This window comes from Pseudophryne corroboree, chromosome 2 (genome assembly GCF_028390025.1).
Source record: "Pseudophryne corroboree isolate aPseCor3 chromosome 2, aPseCor3.hap2, whole genome shotgun sequence".
NCBI classification, from domain to species: Eukaryota; Metazoa; Chordata; class Amphibia; order Anura; family Myobatrachidae; genus Pseudophryne; species Pseudophryne corroboree.
The window spans coordinates 1,017,484,577-1,017,512,536 of NC_086445.1; the positions used below are offsets into that span (position 1 = coordinate 1,017,484,577).

The 27,960-nt window shown below is 47.2% G+C and overlaps 1 long non-coding RNA gene across 1 annotated transcript; it reads left to right on the plus strand.

Moving 5' to 3' along the window:
* The first annotated feature begins 1,834 nt into the window (after positions 1-1,834).
* On the plus strand, positions 1,835-14,952 carry LOC134988069 (uncharacterized). Its single transcript, XR_010193602.1, has 3 exons — positions 1,835-2,221; positions 12,135-12,464; positions 14,802-14,952. It is a non-coding gene; the product is annotated as an uncharacterized LOC134988069 (long non-coding RNA).
* Positions 14,953-27,960: the final 13,008 nt, after the last annotated feature.

A 27,960-nucleotide genomic window follows, 5' to 3' on the forward strand; every position in this document is an offset into this window, starting at 1 on the left:
AAACGCTACCGTTTCCGGAAAAAACGCAGGAGTGGCCGGAGAAACGGTGGGAGTGCCTGGGCGAACGCTGGGTGTGTTTGTGACGTCAACCAGGAACGACAAGCACTGAACTGATCGCACAGGCAGAGTAAGTCTGAAGCTACTCCAAAACTGCTACGAGGTTTGTGATCGCAATTTTGCGATTACTTCGGTCGCACTTTTAAGAAGCTAAGATACACTCCCAGTAGGCGGCGGCTTAGCGTGTGTAACTCTGCTAAATTCGCATTGCGACCGATCAACTCGGAATGAGGGCCAATACTCACTAAAAGAGCCCCATTATAATACTACTAAGGGTGACACCCTTTGTTATGTTACTAATATGTTGGTTATCCGGCGCCGCGACCCGTGATGTTAATGGACGTGGTGTCCGCAACTTAGACTGGCTGATGTGGACATCGGTTGCCATGGACACAGCGCGTCACCGGTGATACCGGAAGTGACGCGCTGCGTTCCAAGTGCGGTTCACACGTGAATGGTAACCGCTAGTTTGATTCGTTGTATGGGCCACATCTTTGGACGCAGCTCACTTCCGGCGGAAGTGACACGCTTGCGTTCCATCTATGCGTTCCACGCGGCCTACGGCTGTGTTGGGGGCGTGTTTGGCGCTTTTTAGATGGGTATTTAGCAGGGGCCGGTGAGGCAATATCTGTGTCTCCGGTTTCCTGCAAAGCTGACCTATGCTGTATTGCTGACCTTGCTGACTGACTGTATAATCCTTGAGAAAGGTCCCGCCAGGGACCGAAACGTTGGAAATCGCTTTTGAAACGACATTGAAACTGTGAGATTACCCTTACATTAAATTTACTATTTGCTTTATTGGATGCTAAGTCTGGAGAGTGCTATCTTTTCCCATTAGTGTGGGATAACCTGTATTGTACTATGGGCCCCGCCCCAAAAAGGGCGGGACTCTGATTGGCACCCCAGCTGTTGGCTGTAGTATTTGTGAGAGTGCAGGGATTTCCTATATATATATATATATATATATATATATATATATTTCATTGTTATTTATTTTAAACCACACATATCCTAGCAGTCATGCCCAGGATTAGAACCCATGACCTGTTACACTGATGGCAGACATCTTACTGACAGACATATTTGCTCCTGCATAGCAAGCCTGCAGATTCTAACTATATGAAGCTACTAGTTAGAATTATCAGTCAGAGGCGTCACCGGGTGTGGTGACACCCGGTGCGCGTCCCTGATCTCCTGCCGCGACCGCAGCAAAAAAGGGGCGTGGTCTTGTATTTAGGGGGCGTGGCTTCACGGGGATCCCAGAATCGTCACTCTGGGGGCGTGCCCAGCATCTCCGGAGATGCTGGGCTTCCCCCAGAGCCAGTCTCCGTCCGCTGTCGGCTCCTCTTCTGTGACAAGAGCCGGGTGCTGTAGGAGACTTTCTCACTGCAGCACCTGGTTCCTGTCAGTGCGGAGGAGCTGACATTTGGTGTCACCCTCCTCCAGGTGTCACACCCGGGTGCGGGCCGCACCCCCCGCACCCGCCTTGTGACGCCACTGTTATCAGTTAAAAAACCATTGCAACTAGGCAGATCTATGTATCATGCAGGCACACACTACATGGATCTGCTCAGTCACTCACAATACTAATTACTTCTCTGCCAATTATTTTGCAAGTGTCATAGCCAGGATTAGAACCCACAACCTATTACACTGGAAGCAGGTACCTTACTGCTAAAGCTTTTTGCTCCTATATAGGAAACATGAGAAATCTATATCTCCAATACAGAAGCAAATAGCTTAATCAGTAAGGTGTCTGTTTCCAGTGTACTAGGTCGTGGGTTCTAATCCTGGGTATGACACCTGTAAAATTTGTATCTATAATGAAGTTGGTGTGACTTGTAAGGTGCAGGGACCAGTGGGGGAGCCACCCGCAGAAGGGATAGTGGTGGCTGTCAATTAACTTAATTGAATGGTGTTGCAGAATGGGAGGAGAGGTGCCCCCACTACAGAGCAGGAGCCCGGCGGCAGCTGACTCCATTTCCTCCCACAGTTACGCCTCTGTCTTGTTTCCACATGGGAGGTATGGCTTTTCGGTTTCAATTCTTCCATGAAGACCTTTTTTGGCAAGACTTCTCCAAACAGTAGATGGGTGTACCTGGGTCCCACTGGTTTCTGCCAGTTCTGAGCTGACGGCTCTGCTGGACATCTTCCGATTTTGAAGGTAAGTAAGAATGATGCGTCTTTCATCTGACGCACTGAGCCCAGAACCACAAACAGCACCTGATGGTACATCACTGCGTTACTCGTTGAGTTCCATTTGTTATTCCAGCAGAGAGAACACCCTGAGATCCAAGATTTGATATGTTATAGTGCTATGGAATATTTAAAAATAATATTTTACTGACATATTTATATTTACACACAGACGTGTGGTTATAACAGCACAAAATGAGACTATAACCATCTGACAAAGATAAACATCTTTGTGTGGATTTAAAATTTTAAGTTAATATTTAAGTTTAATGTTTCGGAGTGGTGATATAAAAATAGATGATGAACTGGCACCACCACAGCACTAATTAGGGCAAAACATAGATTTATATATATATATATATGGAGTAGTGGTAGTATGGCGCCACAGGTGTATGCGAATACAGGTGAATAAAAATATGTGAACAATTGTGGACACTCCTTAGAATATTTAAGGTGTCTGCTATCCCCCAAGTAAAATTCAGGCAGTGATAAGCTGCCTTAGATTTATGGATAGGAAAATGGGGATGGGGGCACCAGCGACCAACGGTGTCAAAAATAAATCTAAAAATATTTAAAAAGAAGTGGCTGGATACATTTTTAAGATTAAAAATTAAAATTACATTTATTTATAATGAGAGTTAGGATATCAAATAAAAATGGCATAAAAAGAGAACTGGAGGAATTAAAAAAAAAAAAGGTACATAAAATAATGACAATAAAAAACATAAAAAATACCGAGTGTCAAAATCTAGTACAATAAAAGAATGGTGCTTATCTTTAAAAATGGAGGGTCAGTTAGAGGTACATCCAACGCGTTTCGTCCGTTCAGACTTCTTCCCTTCTTCCTGTACTCGCTGTTCTGCTTAGCAGAGCAGCAGTGAATAGACGCACACAGCGTCTATTTAGTGGAGACAGGAGGAGAGGGGCCATCAGGGTGTACGGATTAAGGGTGGGGCCCGGCAGCAGAGGCGGAATAAGGGGGGGGCAGGGGGTACGTACCCCGGGCCCCACAGTTTTAGTAGCTCTGTCCCATCTCAGAAGCTCCCCCGTCCTACCAGCAACAGCGGCAGCATTGTGCTACAGTCAGCACACACTGCTGTGTATTGGCAGGTCTGTGGTGTTGCAGGGAGGCAGCAGTCTCCCTGCTTTCTTCTGCCTGTGTGGGTGTGTAGCGGGGAGCGAACACCCCCTCTGGATTTACCACTAGCTGAGGGGCCAAAATCCCATTTAAAAAAAAAAAAAATCCCGGAATTTGCATAAGGGGGCGTGGCCACGAGTCCCGCTATTAGGCCATGCCTCCGAACCCACAGCAGGCACATCAATGAGATAGGGTCCCCCTGTCTCAAGTGCCCTGGGCCCTCCGGACTCATAATCTGCCCCTGGGGGCATGCCAGCAGTTCACAGAGCGCTGGGCATGCCCCCTCACTGACGAAAACTGGGGCATGGCTCACGATCGCGGGTCCTCCGCCAAGCCACGCTCCCTTTTTGTTGGCCATGCCCCCTTTTCGCCGCACGTGTGTCCCTCCTTCTGCCTGAAGAAAGTTGAGAAGTATGCACCGCTGCCTGTGCCATGCCCATACCATCTGCTTCTACTCCTAGTCTCCTATAGATTTGCCCAGATCTGTGACTCATTTGACTAACTCCGCCCAGTGTTGTGACTCCGCCCAGTGTTAGCAAATGAGACACAAAGTCACAAATCTGGGCTAATATATAGGAGATATCAGTGGCGGAACTAGCGAGCGGTGGGCCCATGTGCGACAAAATGGCTTGCCCCCCCTCCCCCATCCCATCCAAGTCCACCCCCTCACCCCTGGAGAGGATCTGGTGAGGGGGACCTGCTCAGGGAAGTGGATACCTAGCAACAGTGCCGTAACTAGACATTTTAGCACTGTGTGCAAGAAACGGCATTGGAGCCCCACCCCTGCATGCAAAATAGGGGCAGTGCGCGCCGTAGGCGCGCAAAAATACATAGTGGCGTGGCTTCGTGGGGAAGGGGTGTGGCCACAAAATAATACCAATTCATAAAACGATGCACAGTAGTCTCCATTATTCAAATTACGCCGCACAGTAGCACCACTACACCAGGTAGAGACCCTCTTACACCTTACGGCGGACAGATTCTTCTTTTTACACATTACGGCAGACAGCGTCCCCTTTTTACACATAACGGCAGACAGTGTGCCCTTTTTACACATAGCAGCAGACAGCGTGCCCTTTTTACACATAACGGCAGACAGCATCCCCTTTTTACACATAACGGCAGACAGCGTGCCCTTGTTACACATAGCGGCAGACAGCGTACAATTTTTACAAATAACGGCAGACAGCGTGCCCTTGTTAAACACAGCGTCCGACAGCGTACCCTTTTTACACATAACGGCAGACAGCGTACCCTTGTTACACATAGCGGCAGACAGCGTACACTTTTTACACATAACGGCAGACAGCGTACACTTTTTACACATTATGGCAGACAGCGTGCCCTTGTTACACATTACGGCAGACAGCGTGCCCTTGTTACACATTACGGCAGACAGCGTGCCCTTGTTACACATTACGGCAGACAGTGTGCCCTTGTTACACATTGCGGCAGGCAGATTCCCCCTTTTTACACATTGCGGAAAGCAGAATCCCCCTTTTTACACATTGCGGCAGACAGTCCCCCTTTTTACACATTGCGGCAAGCAGATTCCCCGTTTTTACACATTGCGGCAGGCAGATTCCCCCTTTTTACACATTGCGGTAGGCAGATTCCCCGTTTTTACACATTGCGGTAGGCAGATTCCCCCTTTTTACACACTACGGCAGGCAGATTCCCCATTTTTACACATTGCGGCAGGCACATTCCCCCTTTTTACACATTGTGGCAAGCTGATTCCCCGTTTTTACACATTGCGGCAGGCAGATTCTCCGTTTTTACACATTGCGGCAGGCAGATTATAATAATAATAATAATAATAATTTTATTTATATAGCGCTCTTTCTCCAACAGGACTCAAGGCGCTTTACAGACATCAAAAACAATGCACATGATACAGAGGATTTGAGTAATACAACAATAGACAAGCAACACAGACATAAAAGAAAAATCTTAAGTCCACAGAAAGCATAACGCAGGATTGGTGAAGGCATTTTGGGTAATAACTTCCAAGGGTTGTGTATTCCACCCTCACAGGTACCAAGTGCAGCAGCCACCTTGGGCGCTAAGCGTAGGATTACCCAGGTGGAATAGTCTACCCCTAGAAGAGATGACACAAAATGGGGGTGATTTCAGAGTCCTACAGTTTAGAGTAGGGTTCCAACAAAACCACAAGGTCCATGTATTTTTCATCCCATCCACAAGTGTACCATATGGGGCAGCCATGTTGGGCGCACTTTGAAGGTTACACTGTGGGAGGTGATCCATGCAAGGGCCAAGTTCATATATGGGAAAACTGATGCTTATGTAATAGTATGATGTACCCTGCATGTAGGGCACAATGGCAAGGTGTGCAATCAGTGGAGGTAACATTACAGGAAAAACCCATGGTGGGTTGGAAGCGAGCAATGGAGAGAAGAAAAAAAAAAACACAATAGCAGGTAACTAGTGGCAGAAGTAGGAGTGGGATAACATTTTGATCAGATCTTAGTTCGGGTGGGTATGAGAATGAGGGGGGCATACTCAGACGCAATGGGGATGTCCCTGCTGATCCCGGTCCTGGTGCTCTTCCCCCACAGTTCCCTGTTCATCTTGATGGTTAGGCCCAGGGACAGACTTGATGTTCTCAGACAGAGAGGTTGTAAGCCTGGTCTTGGTGTTCTCATGTTTGAGGCGAGGAAAGGCCACATAAAGTTCCAGAGTTTTTAGGTTGTAATGCAGGCCTTTTGTTAATTTGTAAGTTTGTTTGCCTTCTGTTTTCCTTCGGTTTAACACAGGTATAACACTGCTATTGATATTAGCTGCCACTTAATAACTAGCCACTTCAGATACTAGGCACTGCAGCGTCCTTATAGGCCGGGCGTCCTATACTATACTGGTTAAGTAAGTCTACAAACACATGCTCTTTGTGATTACACCCCCCTCCCCCACACAGCAACCCTCAACCAAAAGGTGATAATCAACTACCAACTGTGAGATCACTAAGCCCCAGTCAATCACAAGGTTTTTGCTGACTACAGATATTAATCCACTTAACAATTTACCAAGTATATCTTTTAGCAAAAAACACAGTGATCAGCTCTCTGCTGTAGTTACCAAATATATCTTTTAGCAAAAAACACAGTGATCAGCTCTCTGCTGTAGTTACCAAATATATCTTTTAGCAAAAAACACAGTGATCAGCTCTCTGCTGTAGTTACCTGTTGGTGAAAAGGAGAGACAGGAGTCAATTCCAAATATCAGTTGAAGATGCAACCAATGAAACACAGGTATAACACTGCTATTGATATTAGCTGCCACTTAATAACTAGCCACTTCATATACTAGTCACTGCAGCGTCCTTATAGGCCGGGCGTCCTATACTATACTATATAGTACTATACTGATTCCCCCTTTTTACACACTAAGGCAGGCAGATTCCCCCTTTTTACACATTGTGGCAGACAGTCCCCCTTTTTTGTAGAAAGAAAAGAAAGAAAGAAAGAAAGAAAGAAAGAAAGAAAGAAAGAAAGAAAGAAAGAAAGAAAGAAAGAAAGAAAGAAAGAAAGAAAGACGATTCCCGGCCAGTAGAGAAGGAGGAGGGGTGGAGGAGGGAGCCGCAGCAGCGCTGTGTTATTGGTGGAGGCGCTGCTGCTGCTGCCCCTCTGCTTCACTATAGGCTGTTCTCGGAAGACAGCCTATAGTGAAGCAGAGGGGCAGCAGCAGCAGCGCCTCCACCAGTAACAAAGCGCTGCTGCGGCTCCCTCCTCCGGCTCCCTCCTCCTCCTTCTCCCCCGTACCGCTGCTCCTCTCCTCTCTGGGCGGCTGTGCGCTGCGGGCAGCGGTTGTCCGCAGCGCACAGCGGCATGTAATAAGTCAGTTTGACTCATTACATGCTTTGGGCCCCTGGACAGAGGCGGGCCCCAGTGCAACGCACTGGTTGCACTGGCGGTAGTTCCGCCTCTGGGAGATATATATAAACCATCCACTGTAGCTGCATGCGATTAAGGTCTGGTTAGGACTTAAAAACATCAAAAGTACAAGTAAAACAGTAATGACTGCAGTTAGTGTTGGCTTCTGTCATTTCAATTCAGATTTTAATCCATGTCTGTTATCTATTAATAAATGGGACGCTTGTGCTATTTCAAACAGTATTTACTTTTATTAGGGTTAATTACCCATAAAAACACTGACACAATAATAATATTAATATTCACCTATATACATATAAACCTATATAATAATAAAACACACCTAAAACAGAGTAAACTTAAAATTATATATTAATATAATTCTAGGAGGAGCAAAGATTATAAATAGTTGCAATTCTATTAGAGAAGCCACAGTTCCATAGCCAGCTCACCTGCAGTAGTTGATTTGTTCCATTGTTAATTATGACCGCAGTCTGTAACATATGTTACCAATCCACAATACGGGGTATGGGCTGAATTGAAATGACAGAAACCAACACTAAAGGGCCCTACACACTGGCCGACCCGCCGCCGAGCTGCCCGACGGCGGATACGGCCGACGAGCGACCCGGCGGCGGGGGGGTAGTGACGGGGGGAGTGAAGTTTCTTCACTCCCCCGTCACGCGGCTCCATTGAGGTGCAGGCAAATATGGACGAGATCGTCCATATTGGCCTGCATGCACAGCCGACGGGGGACCAGCGATGAACGAGCGCGGGGCCGCGCATCGTTCATCGCTGGAGCCTCCACACTGAAACATATGAACGAGTTCTCGTTCATTTATGAACGAGATCGTTCATATCTTTCAAAAAATCGGCCAGTGTGTAGGGCCTATCAGCGCTGTCAGTATTGTTGTTGGGTTTTTTTTTTGTACTTTTGATGTTTTTAGGTCCTAACCAGACTTTAATTGCGTGCAGCTTCGTTGGATGGTTTATCTAATTATATATATCGTTTGACTTAATTAGCGCCGGGAGTGGTGGTGCCAGTTCACCATCAATTTTTATATCACAGTTCTACAACATTAAACTTAAATATTATCTTCAAATTTTAAATCCACACAAAGTTGTTTATTTCTTTGTCAGATGGCTATTGTCTTGTTTTGTGATGTTATAACCACATGTCTGTGTGTAAATATAAATGTCAGTAAAATATTATTTGTAAATATTCCGAAGCTCTATAAAACGTCAAATCTTGGATCTCAGGGTATTCTCTCTGCTGGAATAACAAACAGTACACAATGAGTAACGCAGCACTCTACATCCAGGTGCTGTTTGTGGTTCTGGGCTCAGTCGCTGCCCAGGGAGGTAAGAACATTCAACTGTGCAGCTATTGATCAGATGCCATAATGGCTCCACAGCTACTGGAGAAGTCCTACAGTGCTCTCCCAGCTTCTGGCTCCAACAGTTGGAGAACTCGCCATTTACTAAATGTGCTGTTGGTTGTTTCTTGGGATCATCAGATGTGCAATACATAGAGACCTGACTGTACTGGGGTATTGGAAGATTGTGCACTAACGCTTGGGGGGGTCCTTTAGCTTCATAGTACTGACACAACGGTTAAGTAATACTGTATAGATGATGCTAAAACATGTGCAGAACTGTCGGTAAAGGAGAATTGTATACATAAAACCACTTCTTTTGTTACTGTAATGTACATGTTGCAGTATTACTTGAGATGTGAGGTTCAGTTCTCCAGAAATCTGAATTTAGCTGAATTTTGTGGATCCAAACCGAACCAAAACCCAATTTCCCGATGAGATCTGTTCCGAGCTGAATTCCTGTTCAGATCTTCCGGCAGTTCAGAATTTGGATTTTAAATCCGAATTCCAGGTTTTGGATTGCAAAAATTACATAATTTTAGCTGTTTTTATCGATTTTTATCAATTATTTATAGATTTTTCTATCGATTTTTGAGCGAACCATAAACCAAACCTAAACCAAAACACTTGGGGGTGGTTTTGCCAAAACCAAAACATGATGATGGATTAGAAAAAAGAAGAAAACACTGGGGTCTACGTATATGTATAAATATTATTCTTGGAATGCTGGTGATTACGGAAATAACTATATACTCTATTACTATTGTAAAGGTCATAGGTGAATCCTGAGAATGTGTTTTTATAGAGAGTACTGGGTAAGATACTGGCCCTCATTCCGAGTCGTTCGCTCGGTAATTTTCATCGCATCGCAGTGAAATTTCGCTTAGTACGCATGCGCAATATTCGCACTGCGACTGCGCCAAGTAATTTAACAATGAAGATAGTATTTTTACTCACGGCTTTTTCTTCGCTCCGGCGATCGTAGTGTGATTGACAGGAAATGGGTGTTACTGGGCGGAAACACTGCGTTTTATGGGCGTGTGGATAAAAACGCTACCGTTTCCGGAAAAAACGCAGGAGTGGCCGGAGAAACGGGGGAGTGTCTGGGCGAACGCTGGGTGTGTTTGTGACGTCAAACCAGGAACGACAAGCACTGAACTGATCGCAGATGCCGAGTAAGTCTGAAGCTACTCTGAAACTGCTAAGTAGTTTGTAATCGCAATATTACGATTACATCGTTCGCAATTTTAAGAAGCTAAGATTCACTCCCAGTAGGCGGCGGCTTAGCGTGTGTAACTCTGCTAAAATCGCCTTGCGAGCGATCAACTCGGAATGAGGGCCTCTATTTCAGTGTGTACAATGATTTGTGTCAGTGTGTGATGAATGGGGAAATAATACTTGGCTTTGGGAGTAAGACAGTAATTGAAACTAATTTAGAAATGTTATACTGTATACAGAAGGCGCCGCACTCATTTAGTTGCGCTCCCGGCGTGACTAGGTGATCCGTCCGCCCAGTCACGCCGGGAGCGCGCAGAGATGCTCCCATTCCGTGCACATCACGGCACAGACGGAACCACAATTAGCATGGCTCCATCTGTATCTGCAACTTTGTATCTTATGTATAAAATCATGGCTGGAATTATAGCTGTTTCATGGGGTGGCCCGGAGGTGAGGGGGTTACTGGTGTGGGTATCTGGAAGCTGTGCCAGCCCCAGGGTGAATAGCTGTTTGGCTTGCCAGCAGACATACAGATGGGTCCACATTTATCTTGACCTTTAATAGGATTAACTGAGACTGTCCAGTCGGATTTAATCCCATGCTGTATTGTTCTCTGTATTGTATTGCAGCTGAGTACAATAGATGAAGGGTTTATGTTAATAAACCATGTTGTACCTAGGTGCAGCAAACTAGCCAAGATAACCGTGGACCCATCTGTATAATACAGACATGTTACACAGATGCAGAACACTTTATGCAGACTAAGGACACCTGCAAAATGTGATGTGAGCCATAATACGGGAAACATTAGATATGACGGCTGTCAGGATCCCAACAGCCGGCATACCGACAACTATTCTCCATCTTGGCGGGTCCACGACACCCCTGGAGGGAGAATAAATAGTGTGGCGCGCATGGCGAGCCACCGTGCCCACAGCGTGGCGAGGATCCCGACAGCCAGCATAATATAGTACACCCCCATAATACAGTCCTCATGTACACACTTATCCTCAGTCAGGCTCAGCGTACATACAGGATTAGAAGGAGCACTGGGGGTAATTCCAAGTTGATCGCAGCAGGAAATTTTTTAGCAGTTGGCCAAAACCATGCTGCACTGCAGGGGAGGCAGATTTAACATGTGCAGAGAGTTAGATTTGGGTGGGGTGTGTTCAATCTGCAATATAATTTGCAGTGTAAAAATAAAGCAGCCAGTATTTACCCTGCACAGAAACAAAATCACCCACCCAAATCTAACTCTCTCTGCACATGTTATATCTGCCCCCCCCCCTACAGTGCACATGGTTTTGCCCAACTGCTAAAAAATTTCCTGCTGCGATCAACTTGGAATTACCCCCACTGAGCGCTGCATTCTGCATATTGTACACAGCAACTAGCACTGGACAGTCTGGGGCACATATATCAATGCTTGGAGAGAGATAAAGCACTAGCCAGTCACCTCCTGTCATTTCTGAAATACAGCCTATAACATGGTAGTTAGGAGGGAGCTGATTGGGCGATACCCTGTACTTTATCTCTCTCCACTTTATCTCTCTGCAAGCATTGATACATACAGTATGCCCCCTTTGCCCTAATTAGAAAGCAAAGACATAGTCAGGGACTGAGTTGTAGGGATACAGACTGACACCTTCCGCGCTGTTTCATTTCCTCATTCAGTTCTGTCCTGCATCGGACTAAACACAGTCATACCTCCCAATTGTCCAGATTTTCGCGGGTCAGTCCCATTTTTTGGGGACTGTCCCGCTGTAACACCCGCGGGCCGCAATGTCCCACAGAGGGGGGGGCAGTTGGGAGGCTCTGTCACTCGTTGCTCTGCTAGCAGAGCAGCAGTGAACAGCAACAGCGTCTATTCACTAGAGACAGATGGAGAGGGCGCATGCCAGCAGTAACAGAGCACTGGGCATGACCCTCAGTGATGAAAACCGCAAAGCCACGCCCCCTTTTTCCAGCAGGCCAAAGGTCCCTCTTTCTGCTGCAGAAAAGTTGGGAGGTATGCACAGTGAAACTACCTAACCTCTGAAGTGCCTCATAAGTGATATCACAGTCCAGTCCCAGATATCAGGTACCAGTGATGGTCTTTGGGCATGGCCCCCCAGCCTTATTGTAACATGAAGGCATAAAGAATAGGAGTTTATCCAGAATGATCAATAATATTACATGTGCAGACGTTGACGTTTTTACAGGCGTTCATAATGAAATCATTGTAACGTGACATCTCTGTACTTATTTTGTCTCATACAGTTGTATTTAACTGTCAAGAAGTAACCCTGGCGGAGAGAATCCCCTGCGGTGGTGCAGACTTCACCTTCGATAAATGTAAATCTTTGGGCTGCTGCTATCTATCAAATTACCCCGGTGTCCCTTTGTGTTACACCAAATTAATAAGGCAACCTGTAGTGGTGATCCCAACGCCACCACCACAGAAAAGTGAGGACGAAAAACTGAAAGAGTTGTGCATAGAATGTGAAAGAAAAAGAAGTAAGGGTATCCTGGGTTTTGTTTCTACTATTCTATTTGGAAATAAATATCCGGAATGCAATATATGCCCCAGTCGTGGACTTCTGAAACGGGGTAAGTCTAGCACTAATGCTACATGACCTTATGACATGATGACAAAGCTACAGAATACTTTACAGTTATGGGTTTTTTTCTTATGTAAGGGTTTAACCTCAAGCCCCCAAGTGGTAGTGCCTAATGGGTGTCGTATTTGGTTCACCTGCGTGTGCAAACTTTCACAGCCCTTGTCTTTTTTGAGTCTTACATGTAATTTGAGATTGTGAGCCTGATTTAGGTTTGTGAGCAAAGCAAAAAAAGCACACAACTGGGCAAAACCATGTGCACTGCAGGTGGGGCAGATGCATACTTATCTACTCTCCCGGAAGCTGCGGGAGGCTCCCGTTTTTTTGGGTAGCCCCCCGCACCCCCGGAAGAGTGGGCAGGTCTCCCGCATCCTGCTCGCACCTTAGTGATGCGAGCAGGATGGAGAGATAATCTCCCGTTTTCGCGGGTCCGTCGGGTGGGGAAGGGGTTAAAATGATGCAAATTGCATCATTTTAGCTCCGCCCCCTTCCCACAGGCCCGCGAAGCGCAGCATTTTCCGATGTGGGGGCGGGGCTTGGTGATGTCACCATCTGGCCCCGCCCCCCGAAGACTACTGCAGCATCTCCTCTCCGGGCTTCTCCCGGAGAGGAGACTTACAATGTAGGCAAGTATGGGCAGATGCAACATGTGCAGAGAGAGTTAGATTTGGGTGGGTTATATTTGTGACCCATTCTCACCTCCCTACGGGTAACTAATATATATGTGCCTCTACCCAAGCCTTAAAAATATCTGTAGTCTATTGGAGTGGACTTGGGAACACCCCCTGCTAGTATATTTTATTACCTATTACTTTGACAGTAAGTACACCCGTAAGTTGACATTCATTTATTTCCACAAACGTACACACCATTGAAAAGAAACACATTTATTGCTCTGTGTCACTTCTGGCTGCAATATAAATGGTTATACTTGGCATTCACAAGCTGTTAGCATACAAGGCATAACACTAATGCTATAATAGAATTACCGATCACAAACCAAATACGGGGGAATTCAGACCTGATTGTAGATGTGCTAAATTTAGTTTCAGTTTCTCAGACATGTGGGAGGACGCCCAGCACAAGGGTAGTCCGCCCCGCATGTCAGGCCCTAACCCCCCCCCCCCCCCCGGCACAGGTACAAAGGGGGACATTGCGACCCAATCGCAAGCTGCAGTTTATCACAGCGGTGTGATCGGGTCAGAACTGTGCCAGCGCCGCAGTGCGCCGGCACATGCTAGATGGCCGAAGGTCGTCAGGCAGCTACGATCGCCTCTGCCTGATTGACAGGCAGAGGTGGTCTCTGGGCGGGGGGGTGTAACGGCTGCGTTTGGCCGCCGTTTCGTGGGCGCAGTCCGGCCAACGCAGGCGTGGCCAGACCGAACGGGGGGCGGGCTGCAGCGGCTGCGTGATGTCACACGCAGCTGCTGCGGGCCGAGGAGCGATGAGTAGCTCCCAGCCAGCACGCTAAAGCTGCGCTGGTCGGGAGCTACTCTTGAAGTGCAAAGGCATCGCCGCTGTGCGATGCCTTTGCACTTCTGCGGGTGGGGGGACCGGCACTAACATGCGGGGCCCTGTGCTTGGCGTACCCCCCCCCCCCATGTCAGTGTGAATGATCGTAGCTGTGCTAAATGTTAGCACAGCTACGATCAACTCGGAATGACCCACAAAAGCATCACATGGCAGCAATGCTTTTGTACCTGAGGAGTAGCTCCCTACCGCCTCACGACCGCCTCTGCCTGTCAATCAGTGCGTGCGCACTCCACAAAGTAGTTCAGACTGCGATCGCTGTCTGAATTACCCCCAACACCTTTTCGCTAGTCTGTGTGCATGGCCATTCTATGGTGGTGCACTTACACCAATCCTGTAGTTTGTTGCAAGCCCTGACACTTACAGCCCTGCATTCTCTGCCTCCATCTCTCTGACTCACCCTGACAGGACAAATCACTCCCCAGCTGTATCACTCCGCCCCTTTCTGTAAAGGGGGATACACACGGAGTGATTTGTTAATATTTTCTAAGCGATTTGACTAGATTGTTTAGAAATTAAGCACGGATTGCTCCGTGTGTATGCCCCATAGCGATAGCGATGTGCGGCCCCGTGCGTCGCTATTGCTGACTCAGATCATTCAAGCATGCAGTATAAATCTAGTCAGATTGCCTAGCATGTGTATACAGAACACTGGTTAGTGCATATCGCTTTCATTCTCTTTATAAGTAATGTTCATTTGGGATTTCTAATATGGGACTTACAGTGTATAATATGTTGCGGTGTGACAGGAGATTACACACTTAAACGCATTTCTCATCATCAATTTTTATTTCTCCAGGAAATATTATCTCATATCCCGGCGAGGAACAGTCATCTTCTCATAAATGGAAGAACTGAAGACTCCTACAGAGAAACCAATATAAGCGATGTGTGTAGGTGTAGCGCACATTACTCTATGGGGGTAATTCCAAGTTGATCGCAGCAGGAAATTTTTTAGCAGTTGGGCAAAACCATGTGCACTGCAGGGGGGGGCAGATATAACATGTGCAGAGAGAGTTAGATTTGGGTGGGTTATTTTGTTTCTGTGCAGGGTAAATACTGGCTGCTTTATTTTTACACTGCAATTTAGATTGCAGATTGAACACACCCCACCCAAATCTAACTCTCTCTGTAAATGTTATATCTGCCCCACCTGCAGTGCACATGGTTTTGCTCAACTGCTAAAAAAATTCCTGCTGCGATCAACTTGGAATTACCCCCAATGTCTAGTACAGCACTATATATGTATGTTTAATTGAGTTTGTACCTGCAGTAAGATTGTCTACTATGCAGAAATGAATGCATCTAATGCGTCAATGAATCAGGGGGTTTCTGTACTTGCTGAAATAATCACAGTGTAATTGAATAAAATAATATGCATTATGCATTATTTATACAGTGTCTGTCCTCTCTGGTGACCCCAACCCCCCCCCCCCCCCCCCCTCCCCCACCACCGCCACCACCCCTTGCATTCTACATTGGTGTATATATAGGTTGGGACTGACACGTTTCACAATAACTCTGACACACTTACACAGTCTTTCTCTGTGCATAATGGGTAGTATAAGTACCAGGTGCGTGCTGTACAAGTGCCGCCTGCAGGGCTGGATAAAGGGCTACATGGGCCTGAGACAGAAAATACTCAAGAGCCTATTGTGCTCAGCAGAGGAGCTGTGACCGGTCCTGTGTGGGTGTGGCCAGTCATGTGTGGGCGTGACTAGTCATGTGTGGGTGTGGCCAGTGCTGTGTGGGTGGGGTCAGTGAAGTGTACATGTGACCAGTGCCATGTGGGCATGCACACACCCTACATTATCAGCCCCAATGTCTCCCTAAACATGTAAAAGTATAAAAACAGCAACATAGAAACATAGAATGTGACGGCAGATAAGAACCACTTGGCCCATCTAGTCTGCCCCTTTTTTAACCTTATTGTTACCTCAAACCTTATTTGATCCTTAGTTCTTTTTAAGTATAGCCTTATGTCTATCCCATGCATGTTTCAAGTGCTCTAATCCAGAGGTTCTCAAACTCGGTCCTCGGGGGTCCACACAGTGCATGTTTTGCAGGTCTCCTCACAGAATCACAAGTGAAATAATTAGCTCCACCTGTGGACCTTTTAAAATGTGTCAGTGAGTAATTAATACACCTGTGCACCTGCTGGGTTACCTGCAAAACATGCACTGTGTGGGCCCACGAGGACCAAGTTTGAGAACCTCTGCTCTAATCCATAGGTTCTCTAACTCGGTACTCTTGACCCCACACAGTGCATGTTTTGCAGGTAACCCAGAAGGTGTACAGGTGTATTAATTACTCACTGACACATTTTAAAAGGTCCACAGGTGGAGCTAATTATTTCACTTGTGATTCTGTGAGGAAACCTACAAAACATGCACTGTGTGCGAGCACAGGCATGCGCACGGGAGGTGCCTGGTGTGCACAGGCACCCCCTAATGTCCAGCACCCCTCACACGCCACACCTGTAGCATCATGATCAGACCCTCCAACATGACCCGCCCCACTAGGTACAAAATGCTCTGTTTCTGGACTTCCCTCTTAATTTATGATTTCCATCACCTGTGTTGAACTAGTTAAATGATAAGAAAGCTGTTTCTTCACAGGTGATGGCAATAATAAATTAAGAGGGAAGTCCAGAAACAGAGCATTTTGTACCTAGTGGGGCGGGTCATGTTGGAGGTATGCATGATCAGTGCACATTCCTGAGTCTGTCGCAGAAATGAGAAGCCCCCGCCACGCCCGCCGCCATCCCCATCGCCCCTGATCAGAAAGGATTAATGTAAAAAATGATTATGGTGAGGAGCAGTCTGGGCATTCCAGCGTGGGCTGCCCTTAACAAAGATGGCCACCGCTCAGGCAGGAGAATGTATTATTACTCAAATAATATTATCTGTGTAATGTAATAAGGCATTCATTAATAATATATAATTTGAGGGATATAATCTATGGCAATAAAATATACAAATTTAACACACATATATATATATATATATATATATATATATATTGGACAGACGTATGGCTGGCACTTGGGGACTAATAAGGCAATGAAGCAAATTCAACGTTTCAAGGCGCAAACCCCTTTATCAAGACCTTGATCTTGATAAAGGGGTTTGCGCCCCGAAACGTTGAATTTGCTTCATTGCCTTATTAGTCCCCGAGTGCCAGCCATACGTTTGTCCACCATGTGTTTAATAGTCGGGGCACCGGGGCATGCTGTCTGCCATTCATGAGTGCCGGTTATCTTTGGACATTATATATAACATTTGTTTAATATATCTGTGCATGTATTTATATCTGTGTGCCCCTTAGTCCCAGTTTTTTATTTTTTTTTATTTAATCAAGAGTCCATTTATGGATGCTCTATAGCAGTAGTTCCCAAACTTTTTTTAAATCATAGCACCCTAGAGTGTCAGAATGTTCTCACAGCACCCCAAGAACAAAAGTTTCTAATGGAGAAGTTTTGAAAAAAAAATTAAGTTCTGTAAATGGTGTTTATATGTCATGTTTAGATTCAATTATGTGGTGAGGGACAGGGACATGACTGGCTTCTGTTTCCCCACATATTTTATTATGGGAAGCTACAAGCTTTGTCCCTGACTTGTTTGGAGAGCTCCTTGGTCTTCATGGTGTGATGCCTCTTGCTTAGTGGTGTTGCAGCCTCTGGGGCCTTTCAGAAAAGGTGTGTTTATACTGTCAGATCATGTGACACTTATGGTGCCCATACACTTATGAGATAATCGGTGCTATCCTTCGATTTCGACCACATCTGTGAGAGAAATCGAAGGATTGTATGCACCTTTTAGGTACCTTGAGACGCAATGCACGGGCACGCCGCTCGAATATCGCGTCTCAAGATATTATGTGCTGCACTTAATATCTCTCGCATAGCAGTGCGATCGCATGTGATTTTAAAACCACCTGAGCTATATTGCACTGCGATGTGCGATGGGCACCTGCCGGGAGCGGCCAGAGGCCGCTCCCACTTTTGGCAGTGATGTGCCCATCACATGATTACCATGCGATCTATCACATGATCGCTTGGTAATCACTTTGAACTGCCGGTGCGATGCCCCGCGTTGTCGCGTCGCGGGGCATCGCACAAGTGTATGGGCAGCATTAGATTGCACACAGGTGGACTTCATTTCACTAATTATTTCACTTCTGAAGGTAATGCACCTGAACTTTTTAGTGGCTTCATAACAAAGGGTGTGAATACATATGCACATGCCAATTTTTTTTTTTCTAAAAATTATTTTTTATATAAATTTTTCTCATTTCACTTCACCAACTTAGACTATTTTGTGCAGATCCATCATATAAAATTCAGATTAAAAAAAATTAAATTACAGGTTGTAATGTAACAATATAGGTAAAAAGCCAAGGGGGTGAATACTTTAGCAAGGCACTGTAGGTGGAGCATTGCGGATCTACAGGAACTGTTCACAGAGAGATTATATGCAGGGAGGCTTGTTTTAAGAAGTCCACCCTGTGCATCAGCCCAGTGTTGTTTCACAGCCTGGTGCAGCTCTCCTGGTATTGGCGGTAGGAGCCGGGGATAGGCCCCTCTCTCTGAAAGGGCCTGGGACACCAGTCCCCACAGTCCCCCCCTGATGGCTGCCCTGACTGTGTGGGGTCCTGAGGACCAAGTTTGAGAAACTGTGCTCTAATCTATTAGACTGTACCACCTCTGATGGGAGGATGTTCCACTTGTCCACTACCATTTCTGTGAAGAAATTTTATCTCACATTTCACCTGAACCTCCCCCCCTCCAGTGTCAGTGCATGGCCTCGTGTTCTAATTCTTCTCTTTATTTGAAGAATGTTTCCCTCCTGGACTTTGTTAGAAACTTTCAAATATATCAAGGGTTTTATTATGTCTCCTCTTTCTCTTCTCTGCTCCAAACTATACATACAGATGTAGCATATGTATCGCGGGATAGTGCAAATGTGCCGCATTGCGAGTGATCACAGTGGGCATTCTCTCCATAGGAATACATTGTGTGCACATGCGTGCGTATACAGCAGGCACACTTACGCCTCACGGCAACGATGACCGTGGCTACATCTGTATTGAGATGCAGACATTTTAGTTGCCCTTCTTTGTACAGTGTCTAATGTATTAATATCCTTCTGAAGATATGTCCTCCAGAATTGAACACAGTATTCTAGATGAGGCCGTACCAATGACCTATACAGTGGCATTATTACTTCTTTCTTTCTGCTGCTGATTCCTCTCCCAATGCAGCCAAGCATCTGACTAGCCTTCCTCATTACTGTGTTACATTGCTTACCTGCCTTTAAGTCACCTGAAATAGTGACTCCTAGATCCCTTTCCTCCTCAGTAGTTTCCAGTATAGTGCCATTAATACTATATTTATTAAAAATATATATATTTTTTGAGACCCAAGTGCATGATTTTGCACTTTTGGGCATTAAACTGTAATTGCCACACTCTTGACCATTCCTCTAGTCTACCTAGTTCATCAATCATTTGTTTTACCCCACCTGGTGTGTCTACCATGTTGTATACCTTTGTGTTATCTGCAAAAAGCAGGGCCGGTGCTTCCATTAGACAGCTTTCGGCAGCTGATTATGAGCGCCGGGAACTGAGGGATGACACACTGAGGCTGCCAGGAGTTACCACCACCCTGATGTAATGTTATTTTAACAGCACCCCTGAATATATACAACATACAGGGTCAGTGTAATTGTCACGTCTAGCGAGGTTTGATGATCCGTCAGCTGAGATTTGCCTAAGGAGGTAGTTGGCTGTGGATGAACGAGACGAGGGGTTGGATATAGTTCCTTCTCATGGAACAAGGAGCAATGAAGAACGTAAATGGAGCTAAGAGTCAGTGGATTGTAGTTCTTATGGACAGGGCTGAGGTAGAGAACTGTGGCTGGTGTGAATGCCAAATTGCTTTCTCACACATATTTAAAATGCCCACTCTAATATATACTGCAGACGCCAGGTGCATCTTATTACCACATACGATAAAAGTGCACTGTACATCGCAAAACACTGCATCCCATAAGAGAAAAACAATACACCCACACATTATCTGAGTTCCAAAGCTCATTGATGTATATATTTGTTATTAAAAGGATATGGATTCAATATATTACAATGTACAGTATACCTATAGTTACAACTCATACAGTAAGCAGTTAATACATACAGTTACATACAGTTACAGTTACATACAGTTACAGTTACAGGCCAGCAATACAATTACCATATCTTTCAATGCATCCTCCTCTTAATATCTCTCTCAGCAAATAAATACAGGAACTAATCTGGCAATAACTCCATCATCGTCTAGTCCAAAACAGCAACTGCCCTCCTGTGTGATCAGCAATGTGTTATCTAGTTTCTGGGGGAGGGGACTCTCATTCATGGTGAGTCACTAGTTTGTTCGTGTGCTGATCAGGTTCAGCCGTGGGGACGTCTTGTTACGCACACCAGTGCTAACAGGAGTATACCGGTGTATGAACAGAGAGGGATGCGAGGCAAAACGAACTCACGGACAGTATAACACAATATACACAGGAGGTGATGGAATAACTAATAAACACAAAATGAACGGGGAAGCCCAAAGGCTCAGGAATTGGGTGTCTCCCTAGTGTCAGGAATGCTCAGATGGAATAGAGCGGACAATGAAGCGAGATGTAGTGATTTAACATGTGGAGCACCCAAAATTATGTTGCTAAGAGCAACAGGAAAAACCCCAAAGGGTTACCAACGGGTGTGGGAATAAACTCCTTGGTCAGAGATAGAAATATAGACACAAGGAGAGTATCCACAATCCTAACCCCCACTTGCAGGGCACAGGTTCAGCTTACTGCCACTAAACTGACACCTGGACGCCCTGCACAGTGAGGGAGGATTAAGCAAGCAGGTCTGAGAGTACAGCCGCAAACCTGCTGGGTTCACAGAATAGCAAAAGAACCCCAGCAGGTTAAACAACTGACTCCAGTCTTACTGCTAGGTCCGGATTGGCAGAATGAAGTACCGAATCCCAAGGCCTATTCGCAGTAAGCAACAAGTAAATACAAAGTCACACAGTACTAGCTAACTCTCTGGAACTGACTAACAAACAAAGATTCAGCAGCATTTGCCTAGCCTGAGAGGATGGTTTATATAGCAGGTGCTGTCCACGCCCCACTCAGACCTCACAGACTGTGAGCACAAAACCAGCGCCGGATTCCCTGCCGTGCACAGAGCCTGTAACCACTACACAGTAAAAACCCGGACCGGAGTATCAGCTGCGCTCAGGTTACTTTGCTAACGCTTGCCTCCCGGTTGCCATGGCGACGTGGCAGTACAGAACAGGAGATCCTAACAGTACCCCCCCTCTGACGAGGGGTCAAAGAACCCCTACCACCAGGTTTATCGGGGAACTGCAAGAAGAAAGAGCGTATCAGTCTGGGGGCATGAAGATCACAACTGCGCACCCACGACCGCTCCTCCGGGCCATACCCCTTCCAGTGCACCAAAAATGACAGCCGACCCCGAACCATCTTGGAGTCAAGAACCCTTTCAACCACAAACTCCCTCTGACCCCGTATCAGAAGAGGAGAAGGTCTTCCACTGGAAGAAGGATTACTAACCGTCAGTTTTAAAAGGGAACAATGAAATGTTTTATTGATACCCAATGAACGGGGCAGATCTAACTGAAATGCCACCGGATTGATAACCCTGGTGATCTTATAAGGGCCGATGAACCGGGGGCCTAACTTATGAGATGGCTTTCTCAACTTCAAATTCTTGGTGGACAAATAGATGAAGTCTCCTAATTTAAAGCTGCAGGGTCTTCTCCGCTTATCAAAAACCCTTTTGGTCACTAATGACACAGACACAAGGGCTTTCTTAACTTTCTTCCAAATACCCCTAAGGGCCAAAACCACAGAGGAAACACCAGGCGTGGAATCCAGGGGGTCAAAAGAATTGGCCTTAGGATGATGCCCATACACACAAAGGAAGGGAGAGATCCCTGTAGCAGAGTGAGCCGCGTTGTTATAGGCAAACTCCGCCATGGACAGATGAGCAACCCAGTCAGTATGACACTTGGAGACATAACACCTGAGGAACTGCTCCAAGGACTGGTTCACCCTCTCAGTCTGCCCATTAGACTGTGGATGGTAGCCTGACGACAAGCTCACAGAAATCTGGAGATCAGAACAAAATGCCCTCCAGAATTTGGCCACAAACTGGGATCCACGGTCAGAGACCACATCAAGTGGCAACCCGTGGAGGCGCACAACATGCTGCATAAATAACTCAGACAGGCGTCTGGCCGATGGCAACCCAACCAGTGGAACGAAATGCGCCATCTTCGAAAACCTGTCAACGACAACCCAAATGGCTGTCATCCCCGAGGATTTGGGCAAGTCCACCACAAAATCCATGGAAATGTGGGTCCATGGCTTAGATGGAATAGAGAGTGGATGTAATGGGCCGACAGGAACCCCTCTAGGAGTTTTATTTCGGGCACAAACGTCACATGCCCGAACCCACTGATCCACATCCCTAGCCACCGAGGGCCACCACACCGTTCTAGACAGCAACTCCCGAGTTCTGGCAATACCCGGATGCCCTGCCGACCTCTTGGCATGGAATTCCAGGAACACTCGCTGTCTTAACCTAGGAGGCACAAACAAGAGACCTACCGGAAGGTCTGGAGGAGCCTGCTCCTGTGCTCTAAGGACTAATGACAAGAGGTCCTGGGTAATGCCCACTTTAATACATGATGGGGACACAATGGGCAACGGCTCCTCGGTGGTCTCTTGGACTGGAGCAAAACTCCGCGAGAGTGCATCAGCCTTGATGTTTTTTGACCCAGGGCGATATGTTATCAAAAAATTAAAGCGAGCAAAAAACAAAGCCCATCGTGCTTGCCTGGCATTGAGCCGCTTCGCTGACTCTAAATATGCCAGATTCTTATGGTCGGTGAGAATTGAGACCACAAACTTAGCCCCCTCAAGCCAGTGTCTCCACTCCCCGAGTGCATCCTTTATAGCCAACAATTCCCAGTTACCCACATCATAATTCATCTCGGCAGACGAAAATTTACGGGAAAAGCAAGCACAGGGATGAAGGCGATTATCAGACACCCCCATCTGAGAGAGCACTGCCCCAATACCTATCTCAGAGGCATCCACTTCTACCACAAAAGGACGCTCTGGATCTGGGTGTCGCAGCACCTTGGCCGAGACAAATGCCCTTTTGAGACGGGCAAAGGCCGCTTTGGCCTCACAAGACCAGTGAGCAACATCCGCCCCTTTCTTAGTGAGTGCCACCAAGGGGGCCACTATAGACGAAAATCCAGCGATGAACCGTCTATAAAAATTCGCAAAGCCCAGAAAACGCTGAAGCGCCTTCAAACTAGTGGGCTGCACCCAATCCAGGACTGCCTGTACCTTAGAACCCTCCATTTGGAAACCTTCTGAGGAGATAATATACCCTAGAAATGCGATTTGCTGGACTTGAAATTCGCACTTCTCCAGCTTCGCCCCAAGCCGGTGGTCTCTGAGTTTCTGGAGGACTAAGCGTACATGCTTCCGATGTTCCTCCAGGGAATGGGAGAAGATTAGGATGTCATCTAGATAAACAACTAAGAATCTATCCAAATATTCCCTGAGCACATCGTTCATGAATTCCTGGAAGAATGCCGGGGCATTAGAGAGCCCAAAAGGCATCACCAAATATTCATAATGCCCTGAGTGGGTATTAAAGGCAGTCTTCCATTCATCCCCCTCTCTTATTCGGATTAGATTGTACGCACCGCGTAGGTCAATCTTAGAAAAAATGGTGGCAGTACGAAGCTGGTCAAACAAGACCGAAATGAGAGGCAGTGGGTACGAGTTTTTAATCGTGATACGGTTCAATTCCCTGAAGTCGATGCAGGGTCGCAACGAACCGTCCTTTTTACCCACGAAGAAGAACCCCGACCCAACTGGAGACTGTGAAGGTCTGATAAATCCCTTAGCCAAGTTCTCCTGAATGTACTCTGCCATAGCCTGAGTCTCAGGACGTGACAGGGAGTACAACCTGCTCTTGGGAAGCTTAGCATTTGGCAACAAATCAATGGCACAGTCACAGAGGCGTATCTAGCACGGGGCGAGCAGGGCACGTGCCCTGGGCGCCATGGCAGCCCCAACAGAGGGGGGCGCCACCGGCACGGCCCACTCGCCCCATGCGTCAGGGATTCCGCCGGCGCTACCCGCGGCGGTTTCCCTGTCTCCCCGGCTGCTGTGCCTGTCACAATAGACAGGCAGCGGCAGCCAGGAGCCTCCCCCTACTCCCCCCTGCAAAGTGTACGCGATCGCGTGCGCAATCGCGACCGCGGAGGTGCGCGCATGCGCGTGCGCGACCTCGGGGGGCGCGCGGCCCCTGAACAGCAGTGAGCGGGGTAATCTTCTTTATACTTCCCTGTCGGGACAGGGGGTGCGGGACATTTTGTGTGTGTGTGTTAAGTGTGTGTGTGGGACAGTGTTCTTGTGGGACAGTGTGTGTGTGTTAATTGTGTGTGTGGGACAGTTTGAGTGTGTGTAAATTGTGTGTGTGTGGGACAGTTTGAGTGTGTGTAAATTGTGTGCGTGTGTTAATTGTGTGTGGGACAGTGTGAGTGTGTTAATTGTGTGTGTGTGTGTGTGTGTGTGTGTGTGTGTGTGTGTGTGTGTGTGTGTGTGTGTGTGTGTGTGTGTGGGACAGTGTGAGTGTGTTAATTGTGTGTGTGGGACAGTTTTGAGTGCGTGTTAATTGTGCGTGTGTTAATTGTGTGTGTGTGTGTGTGGGACAGTTTGAGTGTGTAATTGTGTGTGTGTGGGACAGTTTGAGTGTGTGTTAATTGTGTGTGTGTGGGACAGTTTGAGTGTGTGTTAATTGTGTGTGCGTGTGTATTAATTGTGTGTGTGTGGGACAGTGTGCGTGTGTGTTAATTGTGTGTGCGTGTGTGTTAATTGTGTGTGTGGGACAGTGTGCGTGTGTTAATTGTGTGTGTGTGTGTGTGTGTGTGTGTGTGTGTGTGTGTGTGTGTGTGTGGGACAGTGTGAGTGTGTGTGTGTGTGTGTGTGTGTGTGTGTGTGGGACAGTGCGTGTTTGTTAATTGTGTGTGGGACAGTGTGCGTGTGTGTTAATTGTGTGTGTGGGACAGTGTGCGTGTGTTAATTGTGTGTGTGTGTGTGTGTGTGTGTGTGTGTGTGTGTGTGTGTGTGTGGACAGTGTGAGTGTGTGTGTGTGTGTGTGTGTGTGTGTGTGTGTGTGTGTGTGTGTGTGTGTGTGTGTGTGACAGTGCGTGTTTGTTAATTGTGTGTGGGACAGTGTGCGTGTGTGTTATTTGTGTGTGTGGGACAGTGTGCGTGTGTTAATTGTGTGTGCGTTAATTGTCCCGGCGGTTATTGGCGTCTGTAGTGTGCGCCCCGTCCTCCTCCGCTGCCGCTGACAGTAGCGGCGGTGTGCGGCTCTCCCCCTCCCTCGCCGGCTCCGTCCTCCTGTCGTGGCCCTGCAGTGTGTGCCGGTCTCCCCAGCAGCAGCAGCAGGTTAGTCTCTCCCCCCCACCCCCCCACTCCTCCTCCTCCTTTCCCCCCCTCTCTCTCTCTCACTCTCTCTCTCTCTCTCTCTCCTCCTGTGGATTGAAGTTTGTAAGTATCATTTTCATTTTTACAGGTACCCCTATTGGATTCTACTGGACAAGTGGACGTGATCGGCGTGGGATGTAGGTAAGTAATCTGTCTCTCATTTTTACAGGTACCCCTATTGCAGGGGTGTCAAAGACAAGGCCCGCGGGCCAAATCCGGCCCGCCAGACCTCGTCTGATGGCCCGCGGTGCCGCCGCCATGAAACCCCCTTCTCCCGAGTGCCCAGCTCGGGGGGGGCGGGGTTTCGCGGAATGACGCGATTGCGTCGTGACGTCACGGCGCAAACGCGTCATTCAACGAAACCCCGTTGGAGGAGGGAGAAGGGAGCCGCGCAGACGAGGAGGGAGAGGCGGCTGAAGAGCGGCGAGAACCGCTTCAAATGTAAGTCAGCCCCTCTCCCTTCCTCTCTTTCTCTCTCTCTCCCTCCTTCCACCACCTGCCGCAATGTGTAAAATGGGGACCTGTACCTGCCGCTATGTGTAAAATGGGGACCTGTGCCTGCCACAATGTGTAAAATGGGGACCTGTACCTGCCGCTATGTGTAAAATGGGGACCTGTGCCTGCCACAATGTGTAAAATGGGGACCTGTGCCTGCCACAATGTGTAAAATGGGGACCTGTACCTGCCGCTATGTGTAAAATGGGGACCTGTGCCTGCCACAATGTGTAAAATGGGGACCTGTGCCTGCCACAATGTGTAAAATGGGGACCTGTGCACTATAAAAGGGGGCACATGGCTGGGCACTATAAAAGGGGGCACATGGCTGGGCACTTTAAAAGGGGGCAGATGGCTGGGCACATATAAGGCAGGTGGAGCGGTAAATTTTGGATAGACCTAAAGATACAACCGGCCCTTTGATGGGGACCAAACTGCTGATGCGGCCCCCGATGAATTTGAGTTTGACACCCCTGCCCTATTGGATTCTACTGGACAAGTGGACGTGACCGGCGTGGGATGTAGGTAAGTAATCTGTCTCTCATTTTTACACATTCCCCTACTGGATTCTACTGGACAAGTGGATGTGACCGGCGTGGGATATAGGTAAGTAATCTGTCTCTCATTTTTACAGGTACCCCTATTGGATTCTACTGGACAAGTGGACGTGACCAGCGTGGGATGTAGGTAAGTAATCTCTCTCTCATTTTTACAGGTACCCCTATTGGATTCTACTGGAGAAGTGGACGTGACCGGCGTGGGATGTAGGTAAGTAATCTCTCTCTCATTTTTACAGATTCCCCTACTGGATTCTACTGGACAAGTGGACGTGACCGGCGTGGGATGTAGGTAAGTAATCTGTCTCTCATTTTTACAGATTCCCCTACTGAATTCTACTGACAAGTGGACGTGATCGGCGTGGGATGTAGGTAAGTAATCTGTCTCTCATTTTTACAGGTACCCCTATTGGATTCTACTGGACAAGTGGACGTGACCGGCGTGGGATATAGGTAAGTATGTGTGAGTGTGTCAGTGTGCTTTAATAAATTTTTACTGTCACGGTGTGTGAGTTGTGTTTTTATTTGGGTATTTTTTCTGTTGTAGAACTACAGGTACCGGCGGGCCCGTTATTTCCCTGCATGTTGGTACTTGAGGTTCTCCAAGTACCAGCAAGCGGGGGAGGCTTTCTGGGCCTTGTAGATCCACAACAAAAAACAATATTCTTTTTTTACTTACATGGTTATCAGCCTCCCATCCACAGCCCACGGATGGGGGGGACAGCCTCGGGCTTCACCCCTGGCCCTTGGGTGCCTGGAGGGGGGGTGACCCCTTGATTTAAGGGGTCCCCACTCCTTCAGGGAACCCCGGCCAGTGGTGACTAGTTGGGGGGGTAATGCCACGGCTGCAGGGACCTACATAAATGTGTCCCCCGGCTGTGGCATTATGTCCCTGGCTAGTGGAGCCCGGTGCTGGTTTTAAAAATACGGGGGGACCCCTACATCTTTTGTCCCCCATATTTTTGGAACCAGGACCGGACTAAGAGCCCGATGCTGGTTGTCTAAATACGGGGAACCCCTGTCCAATTTTTTCCCAGTATTTAAACAACCAGGACTGGCTCAAAGAGCCCGAGGCTGGTTATACTTAGGAGGGGGGCCTCACGCAGTTTTTTTTTTTACATTTTTAACCCATTCAGACCCTTCTTCATTAAGTTAATGGAAACCCTGGACAACAAAATTGCATTCATGTCCTCCTCCCACTCCCTTCCCAGTCCCAAACACTAATTATTAATTTTTTCTATAAAAATGTACAATATATCACAAGTATGATGAGCAGGCATGCAGCGGGCATGGGCGGCTTTGGACTGAG